The sequence below is a fragment of the Bidens hawaiensis genome, unplaced genomic scaffold (genome assembly GCF_021521415.1).
Source record: "Bidens hawaiensis isolate Kalapana, Puna unplaced genomic scaffold, B.hawaiensis_p1.1 tig00065327_1, whole genome shotgun sequence".
Lineage (NCBI taxonomy): Eukaryota > Viridiplantae > Streptophyta > Magnoliopsida > Asterales > Asteraceae > Bidens > Bidens hawaiensis.
This window is the reverse complement of record NW_027506576.1, coordinates 1,795-21,607: the sequence shown is the minus strand read 5'-3', so window position 1 is coordinate 21,607 and position 19,813 is coordinate 1,795. Positions and strand designations below refer to the sequence as shown.

Genomic DNA, 19,813 nt, shown 5'->3' with positions numbered 1-19,813 from the left:
TCTAACCCATTATCACTCCCTTCGGTCAAATCGATCTATGGTTGTGTTAAGAGAGAAATGGTTGCAAATTGCTTTGTGTTGATGTTTTCATCAGATATCTAGGGTTTCAGCCATAGAATGCACAGTGGTAAGAGAGGGGGAAGGTTACAAAGGTTTAGTTAAGTGTTTGTCACAAAAATTAAACACCTACCAAAATACGAGTTAAGCACATCAAAAATCTCATACCATTTGCTGGAAAAACAAGTCGGCAGGCGATTAAGTTCCAAGTGCCTGGGTGTTAGGTGTTTTATTTTTTAATTACACATTAGTTTGTATAAATTGTATACACAATATACCTATTTATGTTTATGACAACAAAATATGGTTTAAATATAACGCTAATTTTGTTATTTATCCTTCAATTTCAAGTTTTGAAGTAACTGAGATAGCTGCAACTTTATAATTAGCTCCATTTTCAAAGTAATTTTTGACTTTTTTTTATGGCAATTCAAGCAAAAACAGGACACGGTGGTGTGGGTGGGGTTAGAGGATGATGATGAAGAAGATGGAGAATGAGATGGTGGGCATATGTGTATTTTGATTTTGTATATTAATTAAATTTAGAAATATAAATTTTTCGTATTATTATATGTATTTAGATTTATACTAAATCTTTAAGTTAATTACACATATAGTCCTTAAGTAGTAACATGACGAAAATACCCTCATGTGCATCGTACATGGGTGACTTAACTGAAAATTTTAACATCCGTTAGTGTAAAGGACTAAAACCGATGCGAAATTTCAAATAAAGGATGGTAACTGAAACTCATTTTCGTAAAGGACCCATTTCATAATTTCGAATGTTCAAAAGGACAAAATTTGTAATTTTTTCTTTAGAAAAAGTAGTGATTTTTCTGTATATTTAAAAAGCTACTGTTCATCTCATTTAATTTTTTAATATATTTTGAAAGTGATTGTGAGTGAATGAAAGATAAATGGTAATGATAAAAGGTATAAAAGTATTATTTAATTAGAATGGAGAGAAAAAATATAGTGAGTTTTAGTGTAATTTTTTGTTTAGAGGTAGAGAATGGGATGAGAATGCTCAGAACAAGATGACAACCCAAAGTTGATTATGGCTATAAACAAGTTGTTTAATTAAGTTGTTTAATTATTTTCGTATGCCGGCACCTACTATCTTATTTCAAAGATGAGACCAGTCTTTGGTTATTATACTATCGCATTTCTAAGATGAGATCAGTGTTTGATAGGGCCGTCTAAACCGCTCATCGCTCGAACTTACTTGCCATTCGCTCGGAAACTGCTCGGAAAATACTCGCTTGTTCTTTTGCTCGATTGTAAACGAGCCGCTTTGCTCGGTTCGGTTTATAAACGAGCCAAGTTACGAGTAAAGGTCTGCTCGATTCAGTTCGACTCGAATATTTATAAATTTATTTTATATATAATTTTATATGAACAAATATATAAATATATAGACAACACACATAAAATATAGGTCTACAATTTTTTAAACCGTTTTATATTTTTCCTATTCCGTCAATTTTATAGTTTTATTAGTTCAATTTAAGTTTTCAGAATATTAAAAGTTTGTTTACATGTTCATTATATCTTAATTCAAGTTTTCAGAATACTAAAAGTTTGTTTACATGTTCATTATATCTTAATTCAAACTTCTTTCTCAATATTATATTTATTAGTTCGATTCAAGTTTTTAAAATACTAAAGGTTTGTTTACATATTCATTATATATTACTTTAAACTTCTTTCTTTTAAAAATTACAATATATTATACGTTGTCTAAAAACTACTAAAATTTTCACACAACCATAGTTTACCATGACCCTAATCTATCACTGTCGTGACCAGCCCATTTTGCACAACATTATTACCAAAAAGATTAAAAAATAAAAATCGCTAGAAGAAGAAGGGCTTGAACCTCCGACCTTATGGTTAACAGCCACACGCTCTAACTAGAGGTGTTCAAAAAAACCGGTTACGGAACCGGTTTGGGCGGTTAACCGGAAAACCGGTTTTTTAAAAACCGGTTTTTTTAAAAACCGGTTTGACCGGTTTACGTAACCGGTTTACGTATCGGTTATACTTTTTGGAGCCAAAACCGGTTTTATAACCGGTTATAAAAAAAACCGGTTTTTTTTAATAACCGGTTATTAAAAAACCGGTTAACCGGTTTTTGAAATAACCGGTTTATAGCCGTTATAAAAAAACCGGTTAACCGGTTTTTTAATAACCGGTTAACCGGTTAAACCGGTTTTCGAACGTTACCAAACGGCTTTATAGCCGTTTTTTTTTTTTTTGCCCGTTTTTTTAGCCGTTTTTTTGGTTTTTTTACCCCCACAAACATCTATATATAGTTTAGGTTGGGTATTGGTTAGATCACACTTGATTATACAACTCCAAAAGCTCTAAACGTTTATTTCATACGCGATTATAACTCCAAACGCTCTTCTTTCGTAGTCGTTTATTTCATACTCGAGTATACCACTCTTAATTCGTAGTCGATTATCATGGCCTCCCAAAGTGCTGCTTCATCGGTCAACATGGGTGCCTCGAACACGGGAGAAACCGTCGTTCGGGTCATCCCCACGAAACGAAACCAAGATATTTGGCAACATTTCGACCTATGCGAAATGTCTAACGGAACCCAAAAAGCTAGATGCAAACATTGTTTGAAGTTTTATAACAAAGAAGCAAACTCCAGTTTAAGAGCTCATGTAGAAAGGCCCTCTTGCAAGGTCTTGAAGGACGAATCCGGAAGTAGTTCGCAGCCGGAGATGACGAATCAAGGAACGGTGTTTACGTACGACCTTGAAGCGGTACGTCAACAGTTTGGCAACTTTGTGATTCAACAATCACTTCCTTTCAACCACTTCGACAACCCTCAATTCACGGAGATGATGCAAAAGTATGTTCAACCACGCTACCAACACGTAAGTCGTTCGACCCTTAGAAGAGATATGCTTAAAGCATGGAAAAACGCTAAATCCGAACTAATTTCATACTTTTCAAACTTACAAACTGGTGTGAACTTAACAACGGATGTGTGGTCGGTACCTAATGGTTCGCCCGACTCATACATTTGTGTGACGGCTCATTGGGTTGACCCCCGGTCGTGGCAAATGATGAAACGAACCGTTGCGTTTCAATTGTTTGATTACCCGCACACGGGTAGAAATATTTTTAAACTCTTGGATAAAGTCATTCGACAATACAAGATTGAAGATAAAATCTTTTCAATATCGTTTGATAACGCGTCCAACAATACGGCCGCGGTTGGCCATTTAAAATTAAAGTATAAACCTATTTGTGATGGAGCGTTTTTTCATAGCCGATGCATTGCACATATTATCAACTTGGCCGTGCAAGATGGGTTAAACGTGATCGAAACGCAAAGAAACAATTTTAAAAGAATGTTACGAGATGTTTTTAGCAACAATAAAACATTTTCAAGATACAAAAAATTTTGTGATGAAGCTAATTGTCAATGGTTGGGGCCCAATTGGGATTGTCCAACAAGATGGAACTCGACTTGTGATATGTTTGAGAAAGCCATCCAACAAAAAGAATCACTAGTTGCGTTTCATCAAATAATGTCAAGTAGGGGTAAATGTGCACCGTACGATCCTAGAAACTGGTTATTGATTGAGATCGTTACGGAGGTTCTTCAAATTTTTAAATCTTGCACAACTAGTTTATCCGGGGTTTACTATCCAACAAGCCCCATTGCTTTACCAAAAATTGCTGTCATGTGCACAAAGTTGACTGAAATTCATTGTAGGGGTGCACCTTATTTTGATATGGGTGCAAAAATGAAAGAAAAATTTATAAAATATTTTCAACAACTACCCGCTGTTTTGACCTGTGCGGCTGCGTTAAACCCTTGCATCAATGTTGGTGGTGTTGAAGCTTTAATAGAAAAAATTTGTGATGAGCTAGGGTTAAACGACGATCAAAACCCCTATTATAGCCAAACTTTAAAGAATGATTTCAACACCACATTGGCAAACATGTATGATGTTTACCTTACAAAACACGGGTCGTCTTCCCAAATTCATGACTCGTTAAGAGCTGTTGCCCAATCCCAATCCCAAACCGACCTTGAAATGGGGATGTACTACATGATTTGGGAAGACGCCGGTAAACGTCAAAGGGTAAACACCCCAAGCAGTGAACTTGGAAGGTATGGTGGTACCAACTTTGTGAAACACATGACTCCGGATGAATTTAGAAGTCTTGATTTGCTGGCTTGGTGGAGAGGTAAGGAGGATGAGTTTCCGATCCTCGCCGCCATGGCCAAAGATTTACTAACGGTCCAAGCTTCCACGGTAGCTTCGGAGTCTGCTTTTTCTGTTTCTGGCAGGGTTATATCGATTAGGAGGACTCGACTCACTCCAGCAGCTGTAGAGATGTCGATTTGCTACAAGGATTACTTGGACTCTTTAGACAGGGCACAACATCAACGCTCACTCGAGGGGGAAATGGACTATGAGGCGGCCTTGTATGAAGACGAGGTCAATCAAGGACACATTCAACCAATGACCGATGAAGAAGCCGCGTACGACGATTACCTAAGGAATAGCTCGGGATCGGGTAGCGAAGAAAATGAGTAACAAACATCAACTTGTTAATGTAATCGTGTCTAAGCATTCTTTAATGTTTGTATTTTTGAGTTACGAATATGCGATAACGATTTAATGTTTGTATTTTTAATGTAAAAGCTATAAATGAAAGTTATGTGTTTTTAATCTTCCAAGCAAAGAATGCTAACAACGAAACCCTAAACCCTAAACCCTAAAGAAAAGAAAAAAAAAAAAAAAAAAAAAAAAAAAAAAAAAAAAAAAAAACCGGTTAACCGGTTAGACCGGTTATTAAAAACCGGTTATAAAAAACCGGTTTAATAACCGGTTCTAACCGGTTTTTAAACCGGTCCAAACCGGTTTGGCCGGTTTGAGTTTTCAGCAATAAAAACCGGTTAATAACCGGTCCGGTTATTAACCGAACCGGTTTTTTTCTGGACAAAAAAAACCGGTCCGGTTAATAACCGAACCGGTTTTTTCAAAAAAACCGATTTGTGCACCTCTAGCTCTAACCAACTGGGCTATTCGCGCTTTTTATTTTTAATAGTTGAGCTAATAATTTTATTGCTTAAGAAACAAAATAAAATTAATTACAAAGCATAACATCTGAACTTATTCAAGTTTTATTCTCGTACACACATAAAAGAACAACGAAAGGACACCTTAATCTCGTTAATTGATCATACACTTAACTCCTCTAAGACCTCTGGCTAATTGGAGAAAACAGTAGGCTCTCCGTCTGCCTGTTGATCTTCAAGCCCTGGGCCTGGCTCGGAGACACACCGTACGAGTTGGTGATCACTTCGAGTGGCATGGCTCGGAACACTGATGTGTACCCTGCTATCGGGCTCTTAAGTGGAGACTTGCTGGTCTTGAACGCCACCCACTCGAACCCATTTTGCCCAGCTCGAGCGGTTGTTGCGAAGAACTGCGGCACAACGAAGATGTCACCCTTGTTCACTTGCTCGTTCAACACGGCTTCACCGTTGTTCGACACCACTTGCACCTCTGCCTCACCGTCTAGCACGTATACGAGGGTGTGGCTCTTCACGGTCCAGCGTGGCGAGAATAACACATTCTGCATGTGACAAAATTAAGGAATTAATTATATAGTAGATTTGAATGGGTCTTCGCAACACCTACACAACCTTCATCTGATTTCAGATGATCAGATGATGAGTCCACAAAACACAAAACACAAAACACTCAATGCGACCAAAAAGACTTTGAAAATTAATTTTCAAAACGGTTACACCACCTTCGTCTGATTTCAGATGATGATCAAAACGACTGCCTAACCACTATCTAGACAAACGTTTGAAACGATGTGTCGATGTAGGATTAGATGTCAAACAGTTTGTTTTCCTGACGAAATTACCGGTTGCAGGTATCCTTTCTCGGCACTGAGATCCAAGTGAGATAGGATTGGTAGTTTGTTCTCGTTAACTAGGTTGAGTTTTCCGGCTTGTTGGGAGAAGATATCGGCCTCACGCTGGCTGTTCAAGTTGAAAACGAGTTTAGAGCTGCAAAATCTTCCTTCTTCCAGACCATTAGCTGCAGGTCCTCTGCTGAATTGTTGTTCATCGGGGGTGACAAATCGCATGGGTTGCTGGACTTTAACAACGAGCCCACGGTTGCTGGGCTCCTGCAATGCACTCACGACTTCAGGTGATTCGTTAAATGATTCGGCCAGTAGTTCCCTATCAAATCCAGCGTAGATACTCTTCAAGATAAAGCGTTCCTGATCCGGGTGTCTGAAGTGCTCGGAGAAGCCCGGTTGGCTTTTTTGTCCTTTGAAGTGTTGGCTTGAAACTGCTCCGGCCAAGTAAGATACCTACAGAAAAGATAAACAATTTAATTATGTCAAACGACAATCCCCAAAACATAAAACACTCAAATGGTACTTTTAATAAAAAAAGTCAAAACCATGAAAACTATGGTTAGACCATAAGGCTCGTCTTTTGAAAATTATTGGTTAAAATGGTCGTTATTATCTAGACCAGTTGTTTTAATAAAAAGAAGTTCGTTTTAATAAGAAGTCAAAACTTTGAAAATTATGGTTTAACCGTAAGGGTGTCTTTTAAAAGTTGTAAGGGTGTCTTTTAAAAGTTACTAGTTAGAACGGTTGTCTAGATAATATCCCGATGGTAGTTTTAATAAAAAAAGAAGTCAAAACTTTGAAAATTATGGTTTACCCTAAGGGTCATCCTTTAAAAGTTATTGATTAGAACGATCGACAATATCCCTTCATAGACGGTCAAAGTTTGAAAATTTTGAGTCAAAACAGCCATCCGACCTCTATCCAAATGAGAGTTTGAAATGATGTGAGATTAAAGTTAAGCATTAGTCAAAACATCCTACCTCTATCCAAATGAGAATTTGAAATGATGTGAGATTAAAGTTAAGTGTTGCTGATTGCTGATTAATATTACGTTAAAAGTTTTTCAAAAGATTGAGTTTTGCAATTCAAAAAAGGGTAGCGGCTTGTCGTTTTAATAAAAAAGAAGTCAAAACTTTGAAAATTATGGTTAACCGTAAGGGTCATCCTTTAAAAGTTATTGATTAGAACAGCCAACAATATCCCGATGACTCTTTACTAGCCTACCCTTTGATCATAGACGGTCAAACTTTGAAAGTTTTCAGTCAAAACAGCCATCCAACATCTATCCAAATGAGAGTTTGAAATGATGTGAGATTAAAGTTAAGCATTGCTGATTAAAATTACGTTAAAAGTTTTAAGATTGAGTTTTGCAATTCAAAAAGAGATAGCGGCGCACAGATGTAATCACTACTTTTCGTTAAAAGTTAAAGTAAAAAAACATTGCTGATTAAAATTACATTATTACGTACCCTTCGTTTGAAGTCGAGTTGATTTGCGAGGTTGTTGATGTCGTCAACTAAGATAGCCACCACATCTTGGCTCCCATCGTTGTAAATCCAGTGGACGTGCCGGCGGGAATGGCTATGAAGTCTCCCAGTTGGAACCTAAATACTTTTTGGTGCAGTGTCTTTTGAAACGTCACCATATTGTTGTTCTTGCGGTTGTTCGGCCATCTTTCGTGGCTGCTGCTGCTGCTGTATTACTCCGGTGTCGAATGTCTCTGCGCATCCCGGAAGTTGTACTCCCATGATCCCTTCACCTGAAATTAAGCCCCATGATTCATATTAATTCTATACATCCTTTTGTTTCTATGAAATGGGTCATGCACATATGATTCACATCATAAAACAGCCGTCCACAAAACATTACGAAAACACTGAAACGGCTGTTTTAACCCAAAAAAAAACAAAATCAATCTTCGAAAAGGGCCGTTTGGACAATCTTTAGACGGGTGTTTTGAGAAAAAAAAGTAATAAAGTCAAACTTTGAAAAGTAATTGGGAATGGCCGTTTGGGCAATCTCAAGACGGGCGTTTTGTAAAGTCAAACTTTGAAAAATATTGGGCATGGCAGCCGTTTGAATAATATTCGAATTACCATTTTTAAATAAAAATGAATAATATTCGAATTACCGGTTTTAATTAAAAAATTAAACTTTAAAAATTATTAATTTGAAAATTATTGGTGAGAACGACCGTTTAGCTGTATCTAAACTAGCCCATATATAGAAACTAGGCGGGTGCCCGCGCGATGCTGCGGGAAACGCGTACATTAGTAATCACGTAACAAATTTAAGGGTGTTCATTGTTTCGCTTGAAACTGTGAAACCGTTCACTGGTTCAATTTCACAGTTGAACTGAAGCGAACAGTAAATATTGATTGCATTTTGAAATTTTAATTGTTTACTTATGCATTTTGTAACTTTATTTAAGCTGGTTCGGTTTCACGGTTGAATTAAGAAAATTTTATTTAATACGAGTAAGCTTGTTTATTATAAGCTTAGTTTAGCCTAAATTCTGGTATGATTTTTCCCGGTTTTGTTCTTGTTATGATTTGTCTTCTATTTATTCCAATAAGGTTTATCATTTACGTAACCAAAATTATCTTTGTTTATATTATGATTTTCGTAAATGGCTTATTAGTTGGTGCTTAATTTGAAATGAATGTATAGATAGATTAATAATTCTTATTTTAAACTCAATTTATTATCGAAGTACAAACCAAATCGGAACCTAACTATTGGTAATGGTTTGTCTTGGTTGGCTTTCAATTTTCAATGGTTCAATTTCGATTTTTGATGAGAAAAAACGTTACTAACGGTTTGGCTCATAGTTTAATTTAAAACCATCAAAATCGGACAGCAACACACCCCAATGCAATTTTTGTTAACTTAAAAAACTATAGCAATATGGTAATCAAATTAAAGAGAATAAAATTCTCGTTTTTATAGTACAATTTTTTTAAAAAAATATTAACGTGTGAAAAAGTTATGACCGTTTAATAATCATGGAGGAAGTTGGGTTAAAAATGAAATTATAAGAATATATAGGTAAAAGATAGATGACCAATGTTGTAAGTATTATTTAAATTTATAAAATTTAAAGAATTAAAATTGTAACTATTTTGAATAAATAAAAAATAAAATTTGAAAAATTAAAATTGTAACTATTTTAAAGAAACAAAAAATGCACGTGAAATTTAGGATTAAAATGACTCCTATAACCTTAATAAAGATGGTACCAAATGCTTTGATAGTTGTAAAGTACTTAAAATGACCGTCTTAATTTACCCTTTAGTTATATATTATATATGGTATAAATATAAATATATTAACTGACTTAAAAGTTTGAAAGTTTTTGACCAAAGGTGTCGTCCAACCTCTTATATACGGCCACTTTTGAGAATAGATATCAGGCACCGTGTGCATAGTTGCGCAGACTTCAATATTAATCGGAGGTACCTTCTTGAATGAAGAGTAGACGAGGGAACGGAAGGAAGTTAGGAAGCGAAAGAGACTCGGTTTGTATCGTCACCCTTTCCGGATGAAGTCCGAAACACTAAACTCCTCATCGTTTTCATTCCAATATTTCTCAACCCAACCACCTTCGTATTGTAGGAACTGAAAAGGTTGTTTTGTGGTGAGTTGCTGGAGGTTGCAGAACTCCGGGCTGCTGAGGCGGGAGGAGCGGGTGGTGGCAATGACAGTGGTGCCGAGTAGGCAAAGGAAAACACCTATGAGTTTTATAGCAACCATGGTTAGTGTGTGTTTGAAATGTGCAGGAATGTGAGGGTGGTTTTATAGGGGTGGTGGAAGAGTTCTGTTATGAACGCCACCTTGCACCTGAAGTTGATGAAGGTGTTGTGTAACGGTGGCTTCAACATGGTGTTGGGTATATACACTTGGCATTAATGGTGTCAATGTTTGGACAACTGTGCAAGCATATAGCCAAGTAGCCAACAGATAAAGCTTTTGAGATTTATGGTTTGCATATTACGGTTAATTTTACACAATTTGATTGTAGGGTAACTTTGTTAAATGAGTTACTGGAAGTCAAATGGTATACTTTTCTATAGGGCCAGCCCTGAAAATTCACGTATCCCGGCCAACCGGAAAAACATGCAATCAGCAAAATCATAATGTAAACTATATTTTTTAAACGACGATTAAAGTTATAGTAATAAACATAACAATCATCAAAATCATGATATTAGAATTAGTTTATGACATATCAAATATACTACAAAGTGTTTGGGTATTATAAAATAGTGGACTTATAAAAGCTCGGGTATTCTAAATATATACATAATATCGAATTTTTTTTAAATTTTCATGCCCCGGCCGGGCGCCCACATTGCCTACCCTCAAGGGCTCCCCTGTTGTTCTATAATAATTCAGAAATTGGATGAGTAAAGATTTAGGAGTATATTAAAATTATATATATATATATATATATATATATATATATATAGCGTCAATAGCGTAGGTTGGACATATACCGGGGGTCGAACTCAAAATTAACTAAAAATGAAAAACTTTTAAAAATCTTGTGTTGGAATTGTTGTTAAGAGGTGTTGATGGAGTTAATAATTTTGGTGGTTGTACGGGTCGAAAATAGAGTCATGTAAAAGGTTGACGAATCCCAAAGTTTGGTTAAGTGGAGTAGCCATTGGGTGAATGTCCTGATACTGCGACGACATTCATTTGACCATGAAAATTTCCAAATATCGGAGGTTGAGGCGGTTGAACGGCATGCGAACTACCAGCTCTCGATTTCTTCGTACCCGGAAGATTTTTAACGATTCTTAGGGACGATCTTGACAGTCACTCCTCTTAACCTCATCCTATAATTTGTAAAACCCTCTCACATTTTTTAACGGATAGGTTTAGAATGCTCTAATAAAAATAGTAACTATAATAATATTAATAAATTATTAATGGTAATAATAATGAGAAACAAGAGATAATTATGATTAGAGGTGACAATAGGAATAAATTTAATTGGGTGTTGGGTCAGAATGGATATGGATTTGGATTATTTAAAATAAATGTTAGGAAGAGTTGCCAAGGTGGATTAGGTGTTGGGTCATAATGAGTACCCCCACCCACCCACTGGTGGTTACCAACAAAGTATAAAAACGTGTATTGGCGTTTTATTACAGTTTTGCGTGTTCCAGCATTTGATTGCTCGTTTTGTGTGTTCTGACGCCCGATTATACATTTCATTTTGGTTGGTTTTTCAGTTTCGTTTGGTTCAGTTTCGTTTCTTTTTTTTCGGTCAGTTTTTCGGTTTCGATGTTTTTGTTACGTTTTGATCATTTTTTCAGTTTCAGATTTTTTGGTTGTCTTAGTCTTTTTTTTTTTTTTTAAATATAATATAGATAATTTGAGTATATTGAATTAGATCATTTTAGATAAATTATGATTGGTGGATAATTTGAGTATTTTGTTTTGGCTGATTCTAACACAAACAAAAGTTCCTTATATTTTTCTAACATGAGGTGACCTCCTTAAAGAAATCTTTTGATCTATACTTGCCTATTTTATTTTTAAAATTTACCTATGTTCGACACGAAACAATCCATATAGGTGTGTTTGCTGGTGACGACTAGACATTTTAATGAGAAACTGAATTGTTTTATTCTAGCATTAGTTCATATTAAATTAATAGAGTTAGCATAGTAAGCTTTTAACATGTTAATTTGACATTTTAACAAACAAAAATCATTACCGCATGCAGTGAACGGTAAAAAGTTGGGTGGGGTGAAGCATCACAACTAGGGATGGCAATGTGTTATGTATCGAGTTTGGGTATTCTCATATCTGATTATGAAAGCCTGTCCCAACCTGTTGGGATTTAATCGGGTAATTACTTGTCAAAGTTTTGGATTTTCCTATCAGGTTTCGAGTTTCCAATCGAGTTTTGTCAAAATACCTGTTGGGTATACCTGGCCAAACCCGTCGGGTTTCTATCGGGTTTTAACAAAATATAATTAATCGATTATAAATAATGATTACTATAAAAAGAACGTCTTAAATAATTGTCATAAATATGAGTGTTTAGTGATCGGTTTAAAACCGCCAAAACCCCCCAAGCCGGTTATCGGTTTGGCTTCGCGGTCGGTTTTTTTTACGTTCGGTCGGTCGGATTCAAAAGTTCAAACCGTAATGAACGGATTGGCTTATGGTTTTTATTGAAAACCGGCCTTAAAAAACCGGACCGGACCGTATGATTTATTTATATATAAATTTTATTTTTTTATATTAGGCTTATATAACTATTTATAATATATCATATGTTTTAAAAATTGGGCTTCTTGTCTTAGCCCACTATAAGATGCTAGTGTGTAATTTAGCCCAACTTTACTAAAAGTCTATTATCCCGTAATGTTCTAGGCTTAAATTCTAGACAATATGATTAATTATGGGAAACTTGTATTTTGGTTATTTTATTTTTAGACAGCTTGAAATCTGAACTTGTGAATTAGAATTTAAGTTTTTGACAACAGCATATTAAAGCCTAAACCGTGGAACCGGCCGAAGCCAAACCAGAAAACAATTAGTGCCTTAACTTTTTTTTTTTAAAGATAAATGTAATTGAATTAGAAACTATTGGAACTTTTTTATTTTGAACTATGGCCAGCTGTCTTCCTCCCCACCTAAGAATAAGATTCGAAAGAAAAAAGAAGGTTAAGCAAGAATGGGATTCGACACCTAGCGAAGCAGAATACGAAAATGGAATGTAACCACTACGTCAACAAAGAACATGTTCGTAAATAGAATCAGCGAAATAATTATATGTATGATAAGTCTTTTTTTTATATATATTGAGGCCCAAAACTTTTAGAGGCCCAAAGCTAGGCCTGTAAATGAACCGAACGTTCGGTGATCTTTTGTGAACTGTTTGACGGGAAGTTCGCTTATGTTCGTTTCTTTAATAAACGAATGAACATAAACAAAAATTTTGTGTTCGTTTGAACACATGTTCTGTTCGTTCATGTATATTCATGAACGTTCGTTTATGTTCGTTTATGTCTATTTATTTATGTTTGTTTATGTATTAAAAGAAAATAATTATATATTATCTGAATATGTCATCGACTTAAAGGTTTTATATTTGTTAATTTATGTTCATTTAAGTGTTTTAATTTAAGTTCGTTTATATTTGTGTTCATTTACATTTGTTCATACATGTTCGTTTATCTTTGTTCCGTTATGTTCGTTTAGATTTTAAATAAACGAACACAAGTGTCCATCTTTAAATAAACGAACATGAACATAAATATTTATTCGATTAAGTGTCTGTGTTCTTCTAAAGTTAAATGAATGAACTTGTTCGTGTTCATTTGATTCGTTTATAGGCTTTCATTATTCACATTGATGAATACATCGGTCTCAATCTCTAGGCTCTGCCGATTTTATTTGTGTTCATTTCTGTTTATGAACCGTTCGTGAACACATTAATTTCCTTAATGAACGAACACGAACATAAAATATCGTTCGTGAAATGTTCGTGAACCGTTCGTGAACACGTTATTTTCTTAACGAACGAACATGAACAAGACATTGTTCATGTTCGTTCGGTTCGTTTACAGCCCTACCCAAAGCCCTAGCTTTGGTTTATAACACATACGGGTTAGCCCTGCGTATATGATCTACGACGTGTTAACTTACACACTGTATAACACATGGCGTGTATGTTTGATGTATATATATAGTTTGTTTTGTTTCTTGTATGTAATTTTGTTTCTGAGATAATATAATTTCCCTTCCCTTCTTTTTTTTCTTTTTGTCTTTATGTGTCATCGTTCTTCATCCATTACATGATATCAGAGCAAGGTTCTTAATCCTGTTATTCGTTTCTCCGGGTTTCTCATCTTTTTCTGATCATTCTTGTGATTTGTTCATAAATTGATTGTTCTTTGATCTGTAACATTCGTTAATTTTCAAACTCGAAAACCTGACCCATTTAAAATTTTTGGTTTTTGTTATATATATATATATATATATATATATATATATTATAATGTTATTTATTAATCTTAGGTTTCATTTCATGTATTTTATGTGACGTTGGTCACATTTTTTTTATTTGAACTTGTATTTGTATTTGTTAAACCGACCCGTTATGTCGTTTTAATGTATTTTTATTCATCGTTCATCGTAATATAATATTCTTGATGATTTAAGTTTATAGTTCATTTGTATTCTATTTTATTTTGTTCAATTAACGAAACTCCGGGATTTAAAGTTTTTATTAAGATTGATCAATTTCCAACTATACGAGTATATTATGAAAATATCCAAGATTTATAACATTTATCCAAGTTTTATCACCTTTTAAAGTTCAAGGTCTAAATTGTAATGATAGTTTAATTCTCTTCTTAAAATAGCTTGAAAGTTGAGGGACTAAACCTGTAAAATGTATTTAAAATATATTAATTTAATAAAACCCCAATGTAAGGCCCCGATCCCCGTAACCCTACCTTTGCTCGGATTGGATTTACTCATTCACATAATTCGAAAATCAGAGTTAATTAAAAACCTTTCGCTGAACATAAACGTGAACCATTCATACAAGATCAAATACTGGTTTAAAACGAAATAACATAAGCCTTAACATTAAACATAAATAACACGTGAATCTTCTTTCTTAATCGATGCCAGTCTTTATCTTATTGCCACGTGTCTCCATCAAGCGACCTGCCTCATCCTATTCACTTGTGTGCATACTAAAAGTCAGCTACGCTGAGTGAGTTCTAGTTAATCAATTAATCATACATTACATTCACTTACTTGTTAATACGCGTCCGAAGATATATATTAAATACTTACCTACTCTTCTATTACCCATACATACATACATACATACATACATACATACGTTCATACATTCTTTTTATTCATATACTTACATTTACTTCATAGTACTTATTCATTTTTAAAGAGCATTTCGCCCTACATACCTCGGATTTTATAAGGGTCTGACACCCCACATACCTCAGATATTATAAGGGCCCGGTACCCTCCATACCTCGGATATTATTAGGGTCCGGTGCCCTCCTTACATCGGATATTATTAAGGTCCGGTGCCCTTCATACCTCGGATATTATTAGGGTCCGGTGCCCTTCCTCATACCGTTCAACCATTATACTATGGGCATACTAAATTAATCATTCAATAACTTTAACATAAGTGATACATTCACAAATATATCTACTATACACTTACCATTTAAGGTAAGTGTATTAATCTAACACGTCGTAGTATGCACACAGCCCCGAATAACGTAACACATAAGAAGGGCTATAACTCACCTGTAGACGGTTCCTTTCTGAGTTAATCGTATGGCCTTTCTTCAACTGAGCTCGACTAATTGTTTAATAACGTACACGTATTAATTCCCTATTTTTAAGTCTCTTTATTACGTTAACGGAGTTATCCTTAACCAAACCGAACATAAAACCTTATCAAACCGATTATATTAGTTTAATGAAATACAGCTTCATTTATTATTTTATTAAACCTTAACTTTATTACTATGATTCTTAACAAACTTTAACGGTTTCCTAACGAACGTTCGGGTTTTGATTCCTAAACGAGACGGTTTTCGGGTTCGGGTCTCATTTAATTTTGAATTATGTTTGGGTTCGATTAAGTCCTTGTATTTATTATTCTTATTATTATTCTTATTATTATTATTATTATTATTATTATTATTATTGCTTAATTACTCTAATACCCCTCCACCCTTACTATTTATAAACAAACCCCAAGACTCCTCCTTCCTTACCAGTACCACAGCCACCGCGCCGGCCTTCCCGTCTCCGGCAACCACGGCGACGGGAACAGAGGGAAAAGGAAGTAGGTGCCGGAGGGAGAAACTTATACTCGGGTCTTGCTTCAACAAAGTTCTAATCGTCATCTCTCTCTGCCTTCCATCACCACCATCATGGCAGGACGCCAATATCTCAATCCGCCCCTTTTTCTTCTTCGTGAATTAACCACCAGTTTCTACTACACCAATATCGGAACCCTAAAGTGAAGTCTCATAAACCTAAATTTCTTATACTCACTACTAGTTTCAACGACACCATTACCGGAAGTTACCAATTTCACAACACCAAGATCGGAAAACCCAAACCAAGATCCAGATCGAGTTGTTTTGGGGCAAATCGGAAAACCACAATTCCGGCGACCATCGATCGGTAACAAACGCGACCAGACACAAACGAGACGGCGACGGAGATGAAGGGTTGTCCTGGAGCCTATGGCGGTTGCGACGGTGGTAACGTCGATGGTGCGGTGGGGCCGGCGAGTTTTAGCGTTGGTAGTGGTTGCGGGCACTGACAGTGGTGGTGCGAGGAATTAGTAGCAATGGTAAACATTTTTTTTCCATTTTATTCTTGAATCTCAGATGTTGTTCTCTACCGGACAAACACTAAACCCAGCTGCCTCCGCCTCTCCATGACTGTTCGCCTCCCTCCGTCACCAATAGCTGCCATCGTCCGCCAGATTCTTTTTTATTCATGGGCGATTACTCAGGGGTCAACCTTAGGTAATTAAACTATTCCAAGCGATCCAATCAGCGACCCACCCCCTAATTCAAGTTTTAACATGATGCCTACTGTTTATATTGTTGGACCGAGACTTGAGGTGGAGGTACGTTGTGATAAACTGTGTCAAGTGACACCATTAATATTTGCAGTTTGTGTATGGTAGTATATATGGGGTGTTTGGGATTGTTTATTTCACCAACTTATAAATTATTAATTTTCTGAAAATTAATAAGGTGTTTAGGATTGTTTATATTGTGAGAAAAAAAAGTTTCATAAGTTATAGTATTGTAACTTATTAACTAAATAAAAAGTTATAAGGAGGTAGAGTAAGGAATCCAAAACACCCTATGGCAGGAGATGGAAAATTAAATTATATATTTCAATAATGAAAATGAAACTTCAAGTCCCGTCAAACATAGAATATATTCCTGATCAAATTCCTTACCAATCACTTTCTCTAATTTGAGAGCCTATATAAAATCAAGCTGAAATTGGAGCAACACAAGAGACACAAACCAAACACTTCACTTCTACTCTATTCAGCTTTCGAACAACAACAAAAATCGGCCCAAGTGACCAAACATGTTAACGGAGTTTGAAAAGCAAGCGTTAGCATGGTCAGCATTTTACCTATGCCTCCTCACCACAAGCCACTTTCTTTATATGTTCAAGGTTGTCGCTACAATGGTCTTTGTTTCTTACGTTATGCTTGCCGTTGGATTTGTGATATACGTTGTAGCATGGAGCTAATGTAGACGTCATAGGGCAGCCATGGAGCAGTTTCATCGCTTCTTTGAACCATTACAGCGTATAATATATACAGTTATAAGGAGGTAGAGTTTGAAAAGTGAGCATTAGCATGGTCAGCATTGTAGCGACAACCTTGAATATATAAAGAAAGTGGCTTATGGTGAGGAGGTATAGGTAAAATGCTGACCATGCTAATGCTCGCTTTTCAAACTCCGTTAACATGTTTGGTCGCTATGGTCGATTTTTTTGTTGTTCAAAAGCTTAATAGAGTAAAAGTGAAGTGATTGGTTTGGGTCTCTTGTGTTGTTCCAATTTCAGCTTGATTTATACAGGCTCTCAAATTAGAGAAAGTGATTGGTAAGAAATTTGATCAGGAATATATTCTATGTTTGATGGGACTTGAAGTTTCATTTTCATTATTGAAATATATAATTTAATTTTACATTATCTCCTACTATATACTATACACAAACTGCAAAGATCAATGGTGTCACTTAACACGGTTCATCACAACGTACCTCCACCTCAGGTCTCGGTCCAACAATAGGCATCGTGTTAAAAAAATTGGGATTAGGGGGTGGGAAGCCGGCCAGGTTACAACTCACTGATTGGATCACTTGGAATAGTTTAATTACCTAGGGTTACCCTTGAATAATTGCCATGCATGAATAAAAAAAAATCTGACAGACGACGACAGCTATTGGTGGCGGAGGGAGGCGAGCAGTCATGGAGAGGCGGAGGCAGCCGGGTTTAGTGTTTTTCTTGTAGAGAGCGGCATCTGAGATGCAAGAATAAAATGAAAAAAAAAATGAATTTTTTTTGTAAGGGGGCCCAGGTTACAAGTGGTAATCATAAGGGGGGTTGGAATTTTTTTTTTTTTAAAAGAAGGGTTACCTCCCTTTCTAATGACGGGTAGTTTTATATGTAATAGGGGTGACAGGGTACGAGGTTCTCCCCTCTCTTAGAAATGGCGATGAGTTTGAAAAAGTGGTCTCCCCTCCATTGGCAATGCCGTGGACTGCAAAATGATACTCCTCTCCCTTTGTAATGACGGGGAGTCTGAAAAAGGTATCTCCCCTCCATTTGTAACGGAGGGGAGTCTGAAAAAGATGATCTTTCAAACGTTGGGAACATGCAAATGGGGGGCTAAATTACAAGGATTAATCATCCTTTTCATACTCCCCTCCGTTTCAAATGGATGGGAGATACCTTTTTCAGACTCCCCGCCATTACAAAGGGAGGGGAGTATCATTTTGCAGTCCACGCCATTGCCAATGGAGGGGAGACCACTTTTTCAAACTCACCGTCATTTCTAAGAGAGGGGAGAACCTCGTACCCAATCACCACCTGACACCCCTAGAAAGGGAGGTAACCCCTCTTTTGAAAAAAAAAAATTTCCAGCCCCCCTTGTGATTACCCCTTGTAACCTGGCCCTCCTTTCAAAAAAAAAATGTTTATCGTAAATTACTTTTTATTTTGGTAAATGCAATAAAGTTGAGGTTATAAATTGACAGCGCCTTTAATTATGTTTTGCACTGAACGAGCCACATTAGAATTGACGGCACCTTTACTTCATATAATACAATGTGAATATAATAGTTTTAAATTTATATATAAGTTATCGGTTTTTTGTTGCATAAGAAAAATATTGAAAATAAGTATGGGTTTGTAATTTATTTTATTCCCCATATTACGGGAGTTGTTTTACATTATTCGTTTATAATATTTATATATATATATTTGGATTTTAATTTTATTTATTGTAAAAAAGTTAATAATTAATATACTTGAGGTTTGATGATGAAATGGCTTCACAAATAAATGATATATTATAATCCGGTTTAAAAATTATCTGAGTTTGGTGATACCCATTACCCGTTAGTTTTGTTTATTATAAAATTATTTCTTAATTATAAATAATATATATATATATATATATATATATTAAATTAAATTGGATACTAATTTTTAGTATATCCCTATTTTATATGATTTTCATATCAAATATTTGATTAGATTAATTTTTAGCATAATGAGATGTTATAACCCGTTTAAGAGTTATCTAGGTTTTGGTAGACATTTACCCGTGAATTCAGGTTAAATGCGTGATAAGTTTTCATTTACAAATAAATCAATATGATGGTTTGAGATAATGGTTGTTTTACATTTTTTGTTTTTTAATATTTATTTTTTGGATTTTAATTTTCTTTATTGTAAGAAAGTTAATAATATACTTAGAGTTTGATGATGAAAATTTTTAATAAATAAATGATATGTTATAACCCTATTAAAAATTATCTGGATTTGGTGACTCATGACCAGCTTATGAGTATATCCCTATTTTATAGGATTTTCATATCAAATAATTAGTAAGAATAATTTTTAATTTAATGAGATTTTATAACCAGTTTAAAAGCTATCTGGTTTTGGTAAGACCCATACCCATGAATTTGGGTTAAATCAATGAAAGGTCTCCATTTAAAAATTAAGCAATCTGATGGCTTCCATAAAAGAGGGGAACGACCAA

The 19,813-nt window shown here is 35.3% G+C and overlaps 1 pseudogene; it reads right to left on the bottom strand.

The window, feature by feature from the left end:
* Window positions 1–5,295: 5,295 nt before the first annotated feature.
* On the bottom strand, window positions 5,296–9,732 carry LOC143618209 (11S globulin seed storage protein 2-like; annotated as a pseudogene).
* Between the last annotated feature and the right edge of the window lie 10,081 nt (window positions 9,733–19,813).